Below are 19,032 nucleotides of genomic sequence, written 5' to 3'. Positions count from 1 at the left end.
GAATTCTAAACTAAAGTGGATGAATTCAATGCCACGTTAGGAAAGTGAGTTAAAGAAAGATTGTGGGCGGGATTTTCTGGCCGCGCTCGCCGGAAATTCCCACCCGAGGTCAACGGACCTTTGCATGGTCCGCTCTCACCCGCTACGATTCCCGTGGCAAGCTGGATGGGAAAATTCCACCCTATATTGAAAGATAGTAAGGCAAACAAGGAGGTAAAATAGGAAAAGGTGAGGAAAAATTGCAATTTGAAACTTAGCATTTTAGTATCTTTAATATTTAATATCTGAAGATTATCAGTTAGCTTTTGGTATCAAAAAGGTTTTTTGGCAGTAATTAACACGTCACTTTACTGGAAGATTACTGAGACATGAAATGACAAGACTTCATTTCCTGTGGTGACATTAGTTGATAGGTAACGCACAAGTATAGGAACTTCACGCCATTTGATACATTTAAATGGTGAGCTAGACAGTGAGAAAACATCTTCACAAAGGTAAAGTCAGCATTACGGCAGATTTAAGTTTATATATTGGTGTCACAAGTAGGCTTACATTAATGCTGCAATGAAGTTATTGTGCAAGTCCCCTAGTAGCCACACTCCCCGCCTGTTCGGATACACCGAGGGAGACTTTAGCATGTCTTTCGGACTGTGGGAGGAAACCGGAGCACCCGGAGGAAACCCACGCAGACACGGGGAGAGCGTGCAGACACTGCACAGACAGTGACCCAAACCGGGAATTGAACCCGGGTCCCTAGCACCATGCCGTCCATCTGTTACAACTCTCGCACAGTAATTTTAGACTAAATTGTGTTTAATCAGGCATCAGGCCTTCAATGGTCAGAAGTTCTTGTACAATTTATAGGTTAGCAACAGGGACCACTGTCAACCTTGCTTTTTCTCAGACAGCAAGGTATGGCCTGAAAGTAAACAAGAAGTTTTTTCAAAGGAGGAAGGGGTTAGCTTATAGTATAATCAATGAATCAGTCAATCAATCAAATGTAGCCTAAATATTTTACTCCCTTTCACTGTGCAGCCTTCCTAAGTTTAGTTTAAAGTTTAAAATGTATTTATTAGTGTCACAGTAGGCTTACATTAACACTGCAATGAAGTTATCGTGGAAATCCCTAAAACAAATGGAAGATACTCCTTCTTCAAAATGACTTATTTGTGGTTTTGTTTTGTTTAAGTTCTTTCCTTAATTATTGATCTTATTTCGTCTTCGCCCCATATCAGTGCAGACATTTTGAGAGAAGCTGTGAATGCTAAAAATTGAATAAATAACAGAACGTGCTGAAAATAATCAGTAAATCCATCACCATCCAAAAGGAGATAAGTATGTGCAATGTTTGAGTTTAGGTTCACTGAGTGAGGCTGATGACTCTTATTTATTCTTTCATGGGATGTGGGCACCATTGGCTGCCCCAACATTTGTTGCCCATCCCTAATTGCCCATTTCAGAGGGCAGTTAAGAATCAGCAACATTGCTGTGGCTCTGGAGTCACATGTAGGCCAGACCAGGTAAGGACGGCAGATTTCCTTCCCTAAAGGACATGAGTGAACCAAATAAGTTTTTCCAACAATGGTTTCATGGTCATCATTAGACTTTTAATTCCAGATTTTTCATTGAATCCAAATTTCCCCAGCTGCCATGGTGGGATTTGAACCTAGGTCTCCTGAGCATTAACCTAGGTCTCTGGATTATGAGCCCAGTGACAATACCACTGCACCACCACCTCCCCAGACCTGTGCACCGCTTTGCAGTTTAAAAAGGCACGTGTTCGCAAGCGACTAAACCCAGTAGTTGCCCATTTGTATTCAGTATGTTTTGTGCTTAAGGTGAGGCAGTGGCCTTGTAGTATTAGCACTCGACCAACAGTCCAGAAACTCAGCTAATGTTCTGGGGACCCAGATTCGAATCCCACTACGGCAGATGGTGGAATTTGAATTCAGTGAAACATATCTGGAATTAAGAATCTATTGATGACCTTGAAATGATTTTCGGAAAAGCCCATCTGGTTTACTAATGTCCTTTCTGAAAGGAAATTTGCCGTCCTTACCCGGTCTGGCCTACATGTGACTCCAGAGCCACAGCAATGTGGTTGACTCTAAATTGCCCTCTGAAATGGCCTAGCAAGCCACTCAGTTCAAGGGCAACTAGGGATGGGCAATAAATGCTGGCTGGACAGCGACACCCATGACCCACGAATGAATAATTTTTAAAAACTTGCTGTTCTTACAGAGGAATCGTTCCACCTCCCTGATCTCAAAGGGTTTCAGCCCAAGATATCCTCTATCTTTTTACTTTTCAGTTGCCATTATACCTATTGAATACGCCAGCAATGTTTCATTTTTATTTAAAATCTGGCTGATCTTTTGTCTCCAACTGGCTGGTTTAGAAAAAAAAACTGGACAAGCCAAAAAAAATCTCACTGACCAAATCACGCACATTGCTGAGAGCTGACTGGTGTAATATGTCTGACACTGAATTATTCTTCTGTAACAGGAATTTATGCTAATGGTTCTCTGCATATGCTTAACTCTCATATCTATATTAAAGTTAATAGACTGTTACATTACTTCTTAACCCTGGTTCCATACGCAATTAGCTTTCCTGATTTTTCTAAACCATTAACAACACTGGAAACATGCAACACTGGAAGATGGCCTTTTATGCACTGCGCACGAACTTCTGTACTTGCTACCGGAGCCCGCAATGATTATTTTGAATTTTGAATTAATGGTTAGTTATCAAAGTAGATGAATGTTACCTGTACTTCCTAAGTTTAAGTTTACATATTAGTTTCACAAGTCGGCTTACATTAACACTGCAATGAAGTTACTGTGAAAATCCCCTAGTCGCCTCACTCCAGCGCCTGTTCGGGTACACTGAGGGAGAATTTAGCGCGGCCAATGCACCTAACTAGCACATCTTTCGGACTGTAGGAGGAAACCGGAGCACCCGGAGAAAACCCAGACAGACACTGAGAGAACATGCAAACTCCACACAGACAGTGACCCAAGCTGGGAATCGAACCTGGCCCTACGAGGCAGCAGTGCTAACCATCGTGGGTTTCCTCCGGGTGCTCCGGTTTCCTCCCACAGTCCAAAGATGTGCGGGTTAGGTTGATTGGCCATTGTAAAATTGCCCCTTAGTGTCCTGAGGTTTGTAGATTAGAGGGATTAGCGGGTAAAAATATGTAGGGATATGGGGGTCGGGCCTGGGTGGGATTGTGGTCGGTGCAGACTCGATGGGCCGAATGGCCTCTTCCTGCACTGTAGGGTTTCTATCTATGATCGTGCCCCTTTTCTGTCTTTGCCATGTAATAGAATATGTGCAAAGAATTTTCATAAAATCAGACACACATAGCCAACATCTGTCTGACATTTACCTTATCATTAATGTCAATAACTCACAGGACACATCTGAAAAATTTGAAAAGTTATATTTGCTCCTCTGGGAGAGTTATGATGGGCAAACTGCAAAAGTTAAAAAAAAATGTACATTTCCATATTTTGCTTTGCAGTTTTTTCTTTCAATGGTCTCCCACCTCCCCTCCTCTACGAAGGATATTGACACTATTGCTGGGATATTATTCCAGCTCCGTCGAGTGGCAGTTTTTCATATGAAGCAGACACACCCATATGCAGCAAGACCTGGAGCGGGATCCTCCGGCTGTTCTCTGATTCTGCCTGCCGTGAATGGAGAGTTGGTGAAGCGCCAAATTCTCCATCCTCACTGGCAGCAGTGGCGGGGCGTGAATGAGCGGAGAATTCCGGCCATGGACAACCCTCCAGCTTGAGCTGATAAGTGGCAAGTTACCTTCGTGCCAGTCAATAACCATCTCCATCAAGAGAGAATCAAACTATCTCCTTCTGACATTCAATAGCATTACCATCATTGGATCCCCCACTGTCAATGTTCTGAGGCGTTACTATTGACCAGAAACTGAACTGGACAAGCCAATTAAATACTGTGGCTACAAGTGTAGGTCAGAGGGTGAAAATTCTGCAGAAAGTATCTCGTCTCTTGTCTACCCGAAGCTTGTCTACCATCTTCAAGGCACAAGTCAGGAGTGTGATGGAATTTTCTCCATTTGCCTGGAAGAGTGTAGCTCCAACAATGCACAAGGAGCAGACGCTATCCTGGACAAAGCAGCCCACTTCATAAGCACCCCTTCCACAAACATTCACTCCCAAAACCACCGACACACAGAGGCAGCAATGTGCACCATTTACAAGGCCTCTTCGACAGCATCATCCAAACCCTCAACCTCTACCACCTAGAAGGACAATGGCAGGAGATGCATAGGAACACCATCACCCACTCCAAATCACTCACCATCCTGACTTGGAAATATATCATCATTCCTTCACTGTTGCTGGGTCAAAATCCTGGAACTCCCTGGACACCGGCGGTAAGGTAGCACAATGGTTAGCACTGCTGTCTCACAGTGCCAGCGACCCAGGTTCAATTCCCGGCTTGGGTCACTGTCAGTGTGGAGTTTGCACATTCTCCCCGTGTCTGCGTGGGTTTCCTCCGGATGCTGCGGTTTCCTCCCACAATCCAAAGATGTGGGTTAGGAGGATTGGCCATGCTGAATTGCCCCTTAGTGTCTGGGGGACTATCTGGTGTAAGTGCATGGGGTTATGGGGATAGGGCCTGGGTGGGATTGTGGTCAGCACAGACCAGATGGGCCGGGGGATGGCCTCCTTCTGCACTGTAAATTCTAATAGCACTGGTGGTACCTACACCACATGGACTGCTGCGGTTCAAGAAGACAGCTCATCGCCACTTTCTCAAAGGCAATTCAGGATGGGCAATGAATGCTGGGCCTAGCCAGCGACACCAACACCCCAACAAATAATCTTTTTAAATGTGGAACTATTGACAGTGAATGTCACCATAGCAACGGGCTTTAGCATCGTCACAGATAGATCCCTCCTTGTTTCCAACCAAAGGTCCATTTAATGGTAATTTACAACATTCATGCCCGAGAACCCTGGTCAGTTTTCCTATTGTCAATTCATTGGCACTCTTTGGCGAACTATGACAACCCATAGCTGTATTGGCCAGAGATAGAAATAGAGGGCAACATTCTCAGGGCTCATCTACCATGGGCGTAAATCCCGTGATGGCCGTTAGCTCTCGCGAGAGGACCATGACAGGATTTGTGGTGGCATGATCGTGGTTTGAGATCTTGCCCGCCCCAGACTGGCAACATCATCATATTCACACCCAGAAAGGGCACACATCTGATTGCCAGAAATTGACTTAATTTTAATATATTTGTACGGCTTAACGTTGCTGTTTCCAGGAGCATTGAATGCTTCCCTCCGCGCACCTCCCCCCCCCCCCCCCCCACCTGAATGACATCACGTCAGTGGGAATCACTATTGGTTTTCAAAAATGAAAACCAGTCATAACCAGTCATAAAGAGCAAGATAAATGGTTCAGGTCTGATGGGGGAATGGGTGTAGCTGAATATCTCTTGTAGTGAGTTGGCAGACAGTTCCAATAGCCTCCTCCTGTGGCTGTAACTAGTTTATAACTCTATAATTCTTTAGGTATGATGTGCCAGGCGACCACCTACAATGGGAAAGCAGTGGCGTAGTGGCATTGTGGCTGGATTTAATAATCCAGAGGCCCTGGTTAATCCTCTGGGGACCCGGGTTCAAATCCCGCCACGGCAAATGGTGAAATTTGAATTCAATAAAAATCTAATGATGACCACAAGACCATTGTTGATTGGTTCACTAATTTCCTTTATTTTGATTTATTATTGTCACATGTATTGGTGTACAGTGAAAAGTATTGTTTATTGTGCTATACAGATAAAGCATAGAGGGGAGAAAGAAAGGAAAGTGTTAAGAATGTACTGTTACAGTCATAGCTAGGGTATCGAGAAAGATCAACATAATATAGGGTAGGTCCATTCAAAAGTCTGATGGCAGCAGGGAAGGAAATTTGTCATCCTTACCTGGTCTGGCCTACATGTCACTGCTGACCCGTAGCACTGTGGTTAACTCTTAACTGCCCTCAGCTAGTGACATCCACATCCACATGAACGAATAAAAGAAAATAAATAAAATTCAATTTCTCACGCAAAATGCACTGATTCTGAGCTGAGGAAAGACATTCGACCCAACAATTTCATCCTTCCATAGAAAGTTACAATCCGTCTGTCATAGAATCTGAAGACCTCTTGAACAACTCCAGGTGTTTGACCTCCAAGAGTTTACCCACATGATGATCTCCCTGCGTGAAAAGTGCTTCAACTTGCTGTTCTCTTCCACCACAGAATTCGATGCAACCCTAAAAATACCTCACCCTAAAAATACCTAACCCTAAAAATTAAAACACTGCCAAAATTCTAACAAAGAGAAAGAAAGGCAAAAATTATGGCATAATTCATGTTTGGATTATTTGACTAATCAATTGTTGTTAATCAACTATAAAGAAAAAGCCTTCATTGGTCCCAAACCATAGCATTTGGCAGAATATGAATTCTGCCATGATATTTACACATTATGATTTACTGTTATGATTAATAATGAGTTGTAGTTTATAACTGAGTGCTAGTGCACTCCTTGCTTGAGCAGGCATGGTAAGCATGCAAAATCGGCCTAAATTCAACTCAATAAATGCACCTCAATTGGATATGCTGTTTTGACAAACTGCATGCTGCCTCTTCAGTCAAACAACTGTCCCTTGACCAGGTAAAAAAAAAGTTTATCTATTATTGTCACAAGTAGGCTTATATTAACACTGCAATGAAGTTACTGTGAAAATCCCCTAGTCGCCACACTCCGGCGCCTGTTTGGGTACACTGAGGGAGAATTTAGCATGGCCAATGCACCTGACCGGCACGTCTTTCGGACTGTGGGAGGAAACCAGAGCACCCGGAGGAAACCCACCCAGACACGGAGAAAATGTGCAGACTCCACGCAGACAATGACTCAAGCCGGGAATCAAACCGAGGTCCCTGGCACTGTAATCAGAAAGGTTAGATACTTCCAGGGAAAGCAGGTTCTGTGAAAAGCAGATTAAAAAACAGAGATTAATAGTAGACAGGGAAGAGAACATCAAAAGGAATTCAACAATTGAAAGAAGATTTGATTTGATTTTTTTGATTTGATTTATTACTGTCACGTATTGAGATACAGTAAAAAGTATTGTTCCTTGCGTGCTACACAGACAAAACATACTGTTCGTATAGTACATTAGGGAAAAGGGAAGGATAGATTTTTTTTTAGTGTCACAAGTAGGCTTACATTAACACTGCAATGAAGTGAAAATCCCCTAGTCGCCACACTCCGGCGCCTGTTCCGGTACAATGAGGGAGAATTTAGCATGGCCAATGCACCTAACCAGCACGTCTTTCAGACTGTGGGAGGAAACCGGAGCACCCGGAGGAAAGACACGCAGACGCAGGGAGAACGTGCAGACTCTGCAGAGACAGTGACCCAAGTCAGGAATCGAACCCGGGTCCCTGGCACGGTGATGCAGCAGTGCTAACCACTGTGTCACTGTGCCAGCTCGGGTGCAGAATATAGTGTTGCAGTTACAGGTAGGGTGAAGAGAAAGATCAGCTTAATATATGATAGGACCATTCAAAAGTCTGATGGCGGCAGGGAAGAGCTGTTCTTGAGTCGGTTGGTATGTGATCTCAGACTTTTGTATCTTTTTCCCAACGGAAGAAGGTGGAAGAGAGAATATCCAGAGTGCATGGGTCATTGATTATGCTGGTTGCTTTCCCAAGATAGAGCAAGGTATAAGTAAGGGAGTTAAAGAGGAAATAGTACAGAGATTCTTGTTGTTGGCTGGATTTCCCTCAATCTTTAAGGAATAAGTTTATATCAGCTTTAAAAAAGAAAGCTTATGCCACTCTTATCACACCCCTCCACTAATATCACTTAAATAAGAATTATGTTGTAGAAGCAGGTTTATACATGGTGTGAATATGTGGCGTGATAGAATCCCACAGTGCAGAAGGAGACCATTCAGCCCATCGAGCCCGCACCAACCACAATCCCACCAGGCCCCATCCCCACAACCCCATGCATCTACCCAAGCCAACCCCCTGACACTAAGGGGCAATTTAACATGGCCAATCCACCTAACCCGCACACCTTTGGACTGTGGGAGGAAACCGGAGCACCCAGAGGAAATCCCCGCAGGCATGGGGAGAATAAGTACAATATGTGAAAAGTGATAAGTGACCGGGAATAAGTGATGTAAGTATATGTGACATGACCACCAGCGAAGAAACAGTCTTGAACTGTACACAATCATACATTTCAGTGGCTTTACAAAGCTTTGCAAAGTTAGTTGAGGATAAATTGATTGAGCTTATCTAAACCAGATGAGCTCCGCTCTTAAGTGGTGCACAGTGGCTAGCACTGCTGCCTCACATCTCCAGGGACCTGGGTTTGATTCCCAGCTTGGGTCACTGTCTGTGTGGAGTTTGCACGTTGTTTGTGTGGGTTTCCTCCGGATGCTCCAATTTCCTCTCACATTCCAAAGACGTGCTGGTTAGATGGATTGGCCATGCTAAATTGCCCCTTAGTGTCAGGGGGACCAGCTAGGGTAAATGCGTGGGGATTTAGCCTGGATGGGATGGTGGTCGGTGCAGACTCAATGGGCTGAATGGCCTCCTTCTGCACTGTAGGATTCTATGGTTCTGTGAAAAGTGGTGCAGATGGCTGCTGCTTCTGGCCTTCATTCCTTCCACTTTGCGGAAGGAATCTAACTTCCATTCATTACCTTCAGCCGATGACACGCTCAAGTTTCCTTTCCTGAAATTTTAACCTGGCATTGACTGGAAAACTGCAAATTCTCCTTGAAAAAGAGAAAGAGAGAGAGAGTCAACGAAAGAAGAACACCGCTGTGTCACTGTTTACAATCTAACAAGAGTGACCCATATTCTACGTACTTTATGGTACAGCCACCAACACAATGCTCCATCATTCTGACTGATGATACCGACAATCCCTTGAGACCTATGACTAAACTGAAAAAAACAACCCAAAATAAACTTTGTAGGTTTGATGTTCTCTACTCTAGTCTATTTAAGGCAATGGCCTAGTGGTATTATCACTTGATTATTAATCCAGAAACTCAGATGATGTCCTGGGAACGTGAGTTCGAATCCCGTTAGGCGGATGGTGGAATTTGAATTCAATGAAAAACATCTGGAATTAAGGGTCTACTGATGACCATGAAACCATTGTTGAAAAACCCATCTGGTTCATTAATGCCCTTTAGAGAAGGATATCTGCCGTCCTTACCTGGTCTGACCAATGTGTGACTCCAGAGCCACAGGTATGTGGTTGACTCTCAACTGTCCTCTGAACAAGGACAACTAGGGATGGGCAACAAATGTGAATTAAAAAAATCAGAAGAAACTGATGTGTGGTGCTGAGAGGTTCAACGATGCTATTCCAGTCTTATTCCATTTCTATTTGGAAAGGCAAGTTCATATAAATGTGTTATTGAGAAATAAACCCATCAATACAGTCAATTATGCAGAACTTCCATCAAACACATTCAAATTTTTCCATCCCTAAGCAAAAACTGAATAGTGAGACACATGAAGACAAAAAGTGTCAGTTTAAGACGGACTGTATCCTTCTGTCCTTCTGTCCCTGACCTACAAATTACTTTGAGTTATTTTGTTGTAACAGATTTCCAGAAAGGCCTTTTATTTCACTGTTAATACAAGAACGAGCAGTGTATTAACAACCATCGCCTTGTTTCTGACTGGCACTTGAAGCCAAGCCCAGTAGTTGTGAATGGAGCCTCTCTTCCCGTTTGACCACATGGTTAAAAAAGGTTAAAAGACTTCAAAGATAAGCCCATCAGTTTAGTTTAATTCCTTCTGCAATTTGTCAGACAAAATATCAGCTTTTTAGCATCAAAATGAAGGCCTTGGAAAGCTGAATTCGCAACTGGAAAAGCCGGAGAATGACAATTTGTCCCTAGGAATAATTAACTGCTGGAGATACGAGTATTTGGGAAAAAAGACGACACAGAAACTAATTTGCTGTGAATATAATGGCCGATGGCTCGTATATGATACTTAAATGTTGCCGTTTACAATTGGTCTACCTATTTAACACTTTCTTTTCTCAACTATACAGAGCTGCATATTATGCATGGTGTGCATTTTTTTTCTTTCCAGAGACTAACCCTGAAAGTCAGGAGGCCCCATGCACTGCATGGAAGTCTTCAGCAGTCTGTGTGAAGCCTTCTCTGAAATCTGTCAGATCCCCTCGGCTTTCAGCAGTTGCAGATTACTCTGAATTATAAAGCACAGGCCATTCAAAATGTGCAAAATTACAAACAGACAAGGACAATAAGTTGGGGAGGGGCGGGTTCCATCAAAATGGACTGGAATAGCAAGCCAGAGGTGTTATTGAAGAATGCATATCACCGTAACAAGATAAATATTGCTATCCCATTGGCACCCAATTTCCCCATGCCCTCTTATGAGTGGGCAAACTCTTAAATGTATGAAAACTTAAGTTTCATAATTCTACTTTATGGAAGCTGATTCATTCGTGGGACATGGGCGTCGCTGGCTGGGCCAGCATTTATTGCCCATCCCTAATTGCCCGAGGGCCATTGAGATTCAACCACATGGCTCTGAAGTCACATATAGGCCAGGCCAGATAATTCCCTTCCCTAAAGGTCATTAGTGAACCAGATGGGCTTTTCCCGACAATCGACAATGGTTTCATGGTCACCAGTAGATTCTTAATTCCAGATTTTTCTTATTGCATTCAAATTCCACATCTGCTGTGGCGGGATTCGAACACAGGTCCCCAGAACATTAGCTGAGTTTCTGGATTAATGATCTAGCGATAATACCACCAGGCTATTGCCTCCCCCATTAATACAATGGCTGCCGAAAGCAACACAGAAATAGTTTTATTCAGAAAAAGCAAGGCCACTCCTACGTTGCCTCATCACTTCATTTTATATAGGCAGAGAACAAAGAAGAAAAGAAGACAAGAATTAAAAGGCCATTCAGCCCCTCGATCCTGTTCAGCCATTCAATAGGATCACGGCTGGTCTGATTGAGGACTCAATCCCACCTTTCTGTCTGCCCTCCATAGCCTTTGACTCCATTGTTGATCAAAAGACTAAAGACCAGAGGCTAAACCTAGTTTAGCTCCTCCTCATTTTAGTTTTGAACTGATTGAAAAGCTGAGTAAAAAGGATTTATTCATGTTGCGGTTAAAGTCAAAAGCCATACTGATGAATTTAGTCCAAAGATGTGCAGGTTAGGTGGATTGGCCATGCTAACTTGCCCCTTAGCGTCAGATTTGATTTGATTTGATTTATTAGTGTCACATGTGCGCCACGGTAGCACAGTGGTTAGCACTGCTGCTTCACAGCTCCAGGGTCCGGGGTTCGATTCCCGGCTCAGGTCACTGTCTGTGTGGAGTTTGCACATTCTCCTCGTGTCTGCATGGGTTTCCTCCGGGTGCTCCGGTTTCCTCCCACAGTCCAAAGATGTGCGGGTTAGGTTGATTGGCCAGGTTAAAAATTGCCCCTTAGAGTCCTGGGATGCGTAGGTTAGAGGGATTAGCGGGTAAATATGTGGGGGTAGGGCCTGGGTGGGATTGTGGTCGGTGCAGACTCGATGGGCCGAATGGCTTCCTTCTGCACTGTAGGGTTTCTATGATTTCTATGTATTAACATACAGTGAAAAGTATTGTTTCTTGCACGCTATACAGACAAAGCATACCATTCATAGAGAAGGAAACGAGAGAGTGCAGAATGTAGTGTTACAGTCATAGCTAGAGTGTCGAGAAAGATCAACTTAATGCAAGGTAAGTCCATTCAAAATTTCTGACAGCAGCAGGGAAGAAGCTGTTCTTGAGTCAGTTGGTACGTGACCTCAGACTTTTGTATCTTTTTCCCGAAGGAAGAAGGTGGAAGAGAGAATGTCCGGGGTGCGTGGGATCCTTAATTATGCTGGCTGCTTTGCCGAGGAAGCGGGAAGTGTAGACAGAGTCAATGGATGGGAGGCTAGTTTACGTGATGGATTGGCCTACATTCACGACCTTTTGTAGTTCCTTGCGGTCTTGGGCAGAGCAGGAGCCACACCAAGCTGTGATACAACCAGAAAGAATGCTTTCTATGGTGCATCTGTAAAAGTTGGTGAGAGTCGTAGCTGACGTGCCAAATTTCCTTAGTCTTCTGAGAAAGTAGAGGCGTTGGTGGGCTTTCTTAACTACAGTGTCAGCATGGGGGGACCAGGACAGGTTGTTGGTGATCTGGACACCTAAAAGGTAAATACGTGGGGTTGCGGGGATAGGGCCTGGGTGGGATTGTGGTCGGTGCAGACTCGATGGTTCAAATGGCCTCCTTCTGCACTGTTGGGATTCTACGATTCTATGATTCTATACCATTGGGCTTGCTAAAGACTTGTGGTAACTTTGCCAAGTCTGTATTAGTAATCCAGATTATACAACGGGGAGATTGCCAAAGTAATGGACCTACCGATAAACTACGATTCAGAACATAGCGAGGAAGGAATGTGTAAATCACACTTCAATTGCAGAAACCTCATCAACGGTAGCAGCAGCAATTTAGCAAGGATGTGAAATAGATATTTTGATTTCTAATGAAGCATTTGCTACACAATATACATCTAAATTGTAATTACATTTTTCTCCTGCTTTCTTTACACCTGGCATTAACATTATAACGGCTGTTTATCCTACTGGTTGTTGAGAAGTGAGTTACTAACTCACATCTACAAGGATACAACAAGAATGCAAATACTATGGCCTGAAATTTCCTCAATTGCTGTGGATTTTTCCTGCAATTCGGTCAAAATCGGCACTAACTGTGTTAAAGGCTCCACCCAAAAGCATGGCTAGATCCCAGGATAATAAGGAAATTGCTTTTTTTAAAGTAAAACTCAGTGCATTGACGGTGCCCATGATCTTGAGCCCATGCTAGCCATCTGTGCGAATGATGGCGGGCCTCAAGATCTGGAAGTTGCAGTTCTCGCCGTCAAGTATGCAACTTTGGAATTTCCCTGCCCCTCACCAACAATGCCCTTTAAAGATGGTGCCCCCCATCTCTGAGCAGCTGGGTTTTGTCGCCATGTTGAGGTCCACTCCCCCCCCTCCCTCCCCCCGTTTGATGGCGCAAAACACGCCCGCTTGATATTTTTTGGCAGAGTGTGGTAAGATCTGGAGTGAAAACCCATGTGTTTCTCTGGAGAGTGTGAAGACACTGTGCTTTTTTGATATATTATATGTTCAAGGTGGGGCCATTTTAAGAGGCAAGCCTTTGTTACAAGAGCCAGTTTGTCTGGAAACCATGCAGCTCAATGCTGAAAGCAGGATAATAACTGATTTTAGCCAGCAATGTGTTACTTTGTAGAGTTAATGGACCTTTTATTTACTTAAGTTCTCCTGGGATTTTAGACTGGGTATACAGAGTCATGTGGTTAATGGTAGGAGCTAAGCTTGCAAGATAAAAACATTTTCATTTTCATTTTTAAAAACAAAGAGCAGTTGCTGCCTGGGCTGATAGAGGGAAGCAGTGTCTCTCTGTCACTATTTCTCTCCAGGGACTTTCTGAAAGCTCCAAGATTGTTAACCTAAGTCACAAGCAAGTGTGCCTGTGTTTTGCTAACTAATTGCAAAGAGGAGTTTAAGCCTATAAGAGAAATATTGCTGGGAATGGAACTCATGATAAGTCAGCAGTTAAGAATTGTATCTTGTCATGTTTAAGTATTGTTCAATTGTTAAAAGTTAAGCTAGTTCATTTGTTATAGTAAAACAGTGTTGTTAAATAAAGTTTGTTTTGATAAAAGCTCCTTTGTTATCAATTAGTGAAACATCCTATCCTGTTAATGCCTAAATAGAAATTGTTGGAGTTGAGTCTGGCTTCATAATATATCTTGGGGTTTCTGATCAGGTACTGTAACAAGAGAAATACATTGGTTTTCTCACCGGAAACAACACTGCCAATTTTGGTAAAATTTCACCCAGTCTGATTAAAAGTGCTCATTTTTGTGATATTCAGCTGCTTTAGTCAAATTTCACCAAGATGTCATTTTCAAGTATACAAAGGAAAACTCCTTAAAGCAAAATATATTTTAAAAAATAACCTTTTAAAAGGCTGATTCGTGACAGATTTTGCATTTGGTGATGTGCAAATGAGTTTAGGCAGACATTTGGGGGAAGTAAACACTTTTCAAGACCAGTGTAATTCTGAGTGCAATTGGTGCTGAAATTGGCAATTGCCCCAAAGCAGAATTCCTTTTCCACACCATCCAAGTATGCAATTGAAATAGGTTAGCACTGCTTCCCCACAGTGCCACGGACCTGGGTTCGATTCCTGGCTTGGGTCACTGTCTGTGCGGATCTGCATGTTCTCCCCGTGTCTGCGTGGGTTTCGTCCAGGTGCTCTAGTTTCCTCCCACAGTCCGAAAGATGAGTGCTGATTAGTTGTACTGACCATGCATAATTCTCCCTCAGTGCACCCGACATGGCACTGGAGTGTGATGACTGGGGGATTTTCACAGTAATTTCATTGCAGTGTTAATGTAAGCCTACTTGTGACACTAATCAATAAACTTTAAACTTTAATTATCCAAAATCAAATCAAATCAGCTTTGAGAAGACACTTTGCGTCGGACATGAAGTCTTTGGCATAAATAACAGCAAAATGTTTGACAATAGTATAGATGCCCAATGACCTTGAGAATCGATGTCTTTAGCCTATCATTTTCCTATCACTTTGGCAATGTACAATTTGATTAATTACACAAAGCACTCCGGACGGGCGGTGATTAACAAAGTACAAAAACATCCCGAACACCCCTTTTCCCACTTTTCCATTCAACCTTCCTTATTTAAGTGCAGTTTTGGACTCGTGTTTATTTTATGTAACTTCCCTGATATCTAGGAACTATAGATCAGTAAAGAATCTGCGCTTTTGACTGTAGCCTCCAACGTTAAATGGTTTACATTATCATTTCATAAGAAAAAGCAGAAGGTGACATCTGCCCACCACTAGCCTCTGTCTTCAATGGGACGCATTCATCAAAACAAAACACCATCCCCTGAGCTTGCAACCATATGCTGTTTCAAAATGTCACCAGTTAAAAAGGTATTCATTTGCCATTTTCAAAACTCCATTTGATATTCATGTGTTCCAAGTATTTCAGTGCAGATTTCTGTAACTCAGTAAGATCCTGCACCACACAGGAAAGCAGACAGCTGTTGCTTATTGTGCTTTCAAAAAGAATTCGGAGATAAAATGATTAAAAAGAAACAGCAACTTTATTGGCTGCTGCCGGCATTTGTCTGAGCCAATATGTTTATTACCAGCGCCATTAACCAAAACATATGGACCTGCATTTGTCACAAGTCACAGAACAGGAGCACTCATCTAAGAACCTCCATCACAATCGTTAAGCTACATTTTAATAATCGTTGACAATCTACAAAGGTATGCGCAATGAATTCGCCAGGTATTAAATCGAATAGTCCCCCAGATCAGGCTATGGGGTTCACAGTTCCCGATTACCCCCCTGCCCGTTCTAAGTGATGCAGCCAATATGCAAAGAGCTTCAAGCTGTGTGCTCTTTCAAATTATTTTGGTGTGCCGCCCAGCCTTGAACGTGCCGCTGAGTGGCTGCAAGCCTCAGCAGGGGGCCCACATTTGTGCAAGGCTAACACCCCTCTTATTCCTCCACTGCTTCAAGCAGACTGCATCTCTTAAAGATGGGTCGCTTACTGGCTGCAGCAGGGCGTGAAGCCGCCTGGACAGGAGTTGAACGAAGGTGCAGCAACGACACAACAGGGCAGGGAGTGTACCCACCACCCCCCCCCACCCTCACTTCCCACCAAGTTTTCAGATGCTGCGTTGGAGTCCTTGTTGCCGGAGATGGAGCAGAGGAGAGAGATTCTCCAGGCTGAGAAAGCAGTGGGAGTTGGTAGCCATATGGCAGTCTATGGCATTAGTCTGGTGCCAGAAGGACGTGGAGGTTTTGGAGGGAGTACAGAAAAGGTTTACTCGGATGTTGCCCGATATGGAGGGTATTAGCTATGAGGAGAGATTGAATAAACTGGGATTGTTCTCCCTGGAAAGTCAGAGGCTGAGGGGCGACCTGATAGAAGTTTATAAAATTATGATGGGCACAGATAAGGTGAAGAGTTAGAATCTTTTTCCCAGGGCAGGAATACAATCACAATTTCAGGATAAGGGGAAAAGGTACAGTGGAGGTGTGCGGGGGATGTTTTTTACTCAGAAGGTGGTGGGGGCCTGGGATGCACTGCCAAGTGAGGTGGTTGAGGCAGATATGTTAACGACATTTAAGACTTATCTGGAGAGGCACATGAAAGGATGAGGAATAGAGGGATGCAGGCGGTTAGTCTAGGTAGAACAATGTGATCGGTGCAGGCTTGGTGGGCCGAAGAGGCTGTTCCTGTGATATACTGTTTTTTGTTCTTTGAGTTGGATGCAGTGTTACAAGATTAATAATCTCACACGAGTGATCAAGGGCGCTGAATGCATCCTTACATGCCAAATTTGTGCAACTGGACCATCAGCCTCACGCATTGCCCTTAGTTTTGGTATAGGCAGGAGACTTACTCCTGATGACGCTAGGTGGGTAAGATCTCCTCCTGAGAACCCTTCAAGTACCAGCTTCTGGGAGCAGTTTGTCTTCTTGATTGCCACTGCTCCATTTTCTTCTGATGGTGCAGCCTATTGTGGACTGTAACTAAAGCACCCGTGATGCGGAGCAGGTAGAATAGTGGCAGAATGTTGGCACAGTGGTTAGCACTGCTGCCTCACACAGTGCCAGGGACCCGGTTTGAGTCCTGGTTTGGCTCAGATCAGCGTGGAGTTTGCACATTCTCCCCATGTCTGCGTGGGCTTCCTTCGGGTGCTCTAGTTTCCTCCCACAGTCCGAAAGACGTGCTGGTTAGATGCATTGGCCATGCTAAATTCTCTCTCGGTGTACCTGAATAGGCGACTAGGGGATTTTCACAGTAACTTCATTGCAGTGTTAATGTAAGCCTATTTGTGACATTAATAAATAGAGTAAAAAACACGCTTAAATCAGCACCGTAGCGCAGAGGCTACCAGTGCGAAGGAGATGAATTTTGTGATCTGTATGTTTAATTGTATAGGATATCACGATCTCAACGAAAGTTGTAGTTGATTTCTAAACATTGTGGCAAGTACCTGACAGTTTATTTCAACAGAAGCCTCACTTTATTTCCATGTTGTGAACACAGCGTTCACCCATTCAAGGGAGACATCTTGTTCACTAAGATCTTTTCCATCAATGAAGGGAATGGAGTTAATGACCTGAGTCAGTCAAATCACTAGATGCACTCAAAGATCTGGGCCGAAATTCTCCGACCCTCGCCCGCGACTGGGATTCTCCAGTCCCGCTGCATGAAATGGAGATTTGGCTGAACGCCAAATTCACCACGCTCCCTGGCAGTGGGGCGTACAAAACCAGAGAATTGCAGCCCCACATTACTATTGCCTGACCTTTGATACACTCTTGCAGATAGTCATAGAACGTTGCAGCATTGAAACAGTTTAATCAGCTTTTACATTCCACACACAAGTATTCAGGAGAGAAGGGCAGCTTCTTACCATCTCCTCGGGTTCCCTTTGTAACTTTGGAAAATAATTTCGATGTTGTTTAGTACTTCCCTCACTGTTGAGTATTCTCAGGGAATCCTGGCCGATATAACAGCGCCGCTAATCCTATTTCCTACTTGAAATCATACATCAGTTATCAGCTGGGTTTGCCAATTTACTTTCAATCTCTTACAAATGAACAGAATTAGGGAGCTCCTCTTGCTACTTTGGTTAATCTTGTGTCAAATCTGGTTACTCTGCTTGGTTCCCCCCATAGAAAGAAGTTAAAGAAAGAGGATCAACGATTGATGCTGAGTTCTTTTCAACATTACAAAAGAGGATTTAGCCCAGATTAGTTGGTTATGAAATATGGCAAATCGTACATCTGAGCGAGATATACCAATACAATATGGATAAAATAGCCATTAAATGAATTCCAACTAAAAGCAGAGGAATTTGTCAAAAGCAGGGACTCATCCCAAGATGCATCATTACATTAAAGGTGCTATATAAATATAGGTTTTTGTTGTTTATCCATGGAATCCCTGATTTGACAAATTCCTTTGCTTTTAGTTGGGATGCATGTAACGGTTATTTTATCCATATTGCATTGATTATCTTCCAGTTCTGCTCAGATGTTTGATTTGCCATATTCCATAACCAATTAATCTGGGCTAAATCCCAAGATGCTTCACAACAGCATTATCAAACAAAGTTTGACATTATGCCACATATTCATCAGAAACATAGAAACATAGAAGATAGGAGCAGGAGGAGGCCATTTGGCCCTTCGAGCCTGCTCCACCATTCATCACGATCATGGCTGATCGTCCAACTCAATAGCCTAATCCTGCTTTTTCCCCATAACTTTTGATCCCATTTGCCCCCCCCCCAAGTGCTATATGAATACATTATTGTATTATTGTCAATTGTTTGAAAAAAAGTCATCAGGTTCATGTCCTTCAGGGAAGGAAATCTGCCATCCTTACTTGGTCTGGCCGATGTGTGACACCAGAGCCACAGCAATGCTCTCGTCTCTTGAATACATTCAATGTTTTGGCATCCAACTCCTTCCTGTGGTAATGAATTCCACAGGCTCACCACTCTTTGGGTGAAGAAATGATTCCTCATCTCTGTCCTAAATGGCCTGCCATGAATTCTCAGACTGTGAGCCCTGGTTCTGGGCACTCCCACCATTGGGAACATCCTCCCTGCATCAACCCTGTCCAGTCCTGTTAGAATTTTATAAGTCCCTATGAGATCCCCCTTCATTCGTCTGAACTCCAGTGAAAACAATCCTAACCTAGTCAATCTCTCCTCATACATCAGTCTCGCCATCCCCAGTCAAATTTGGTTAAAGAGCTAGGTTTAAGAACTGTCGAAAAAAAAACC

The sequence above is a fragment of the Mustelus asterias genome, chromosome 24 (assembly GCF_964213995.1).
Source record: "Mustelus asterias chromosome 24, sMusAst1.hap1.1, whole genome shotgun sequence".
NCBI lineage: Eukaryota > Metazoa > Chordata > Chondrichthyes > Carcharhiniformes > Triakidae > Mustelus > Mustelus asterias.
This window is presented reverse-complemented; position numbering follows the sequence as displayed.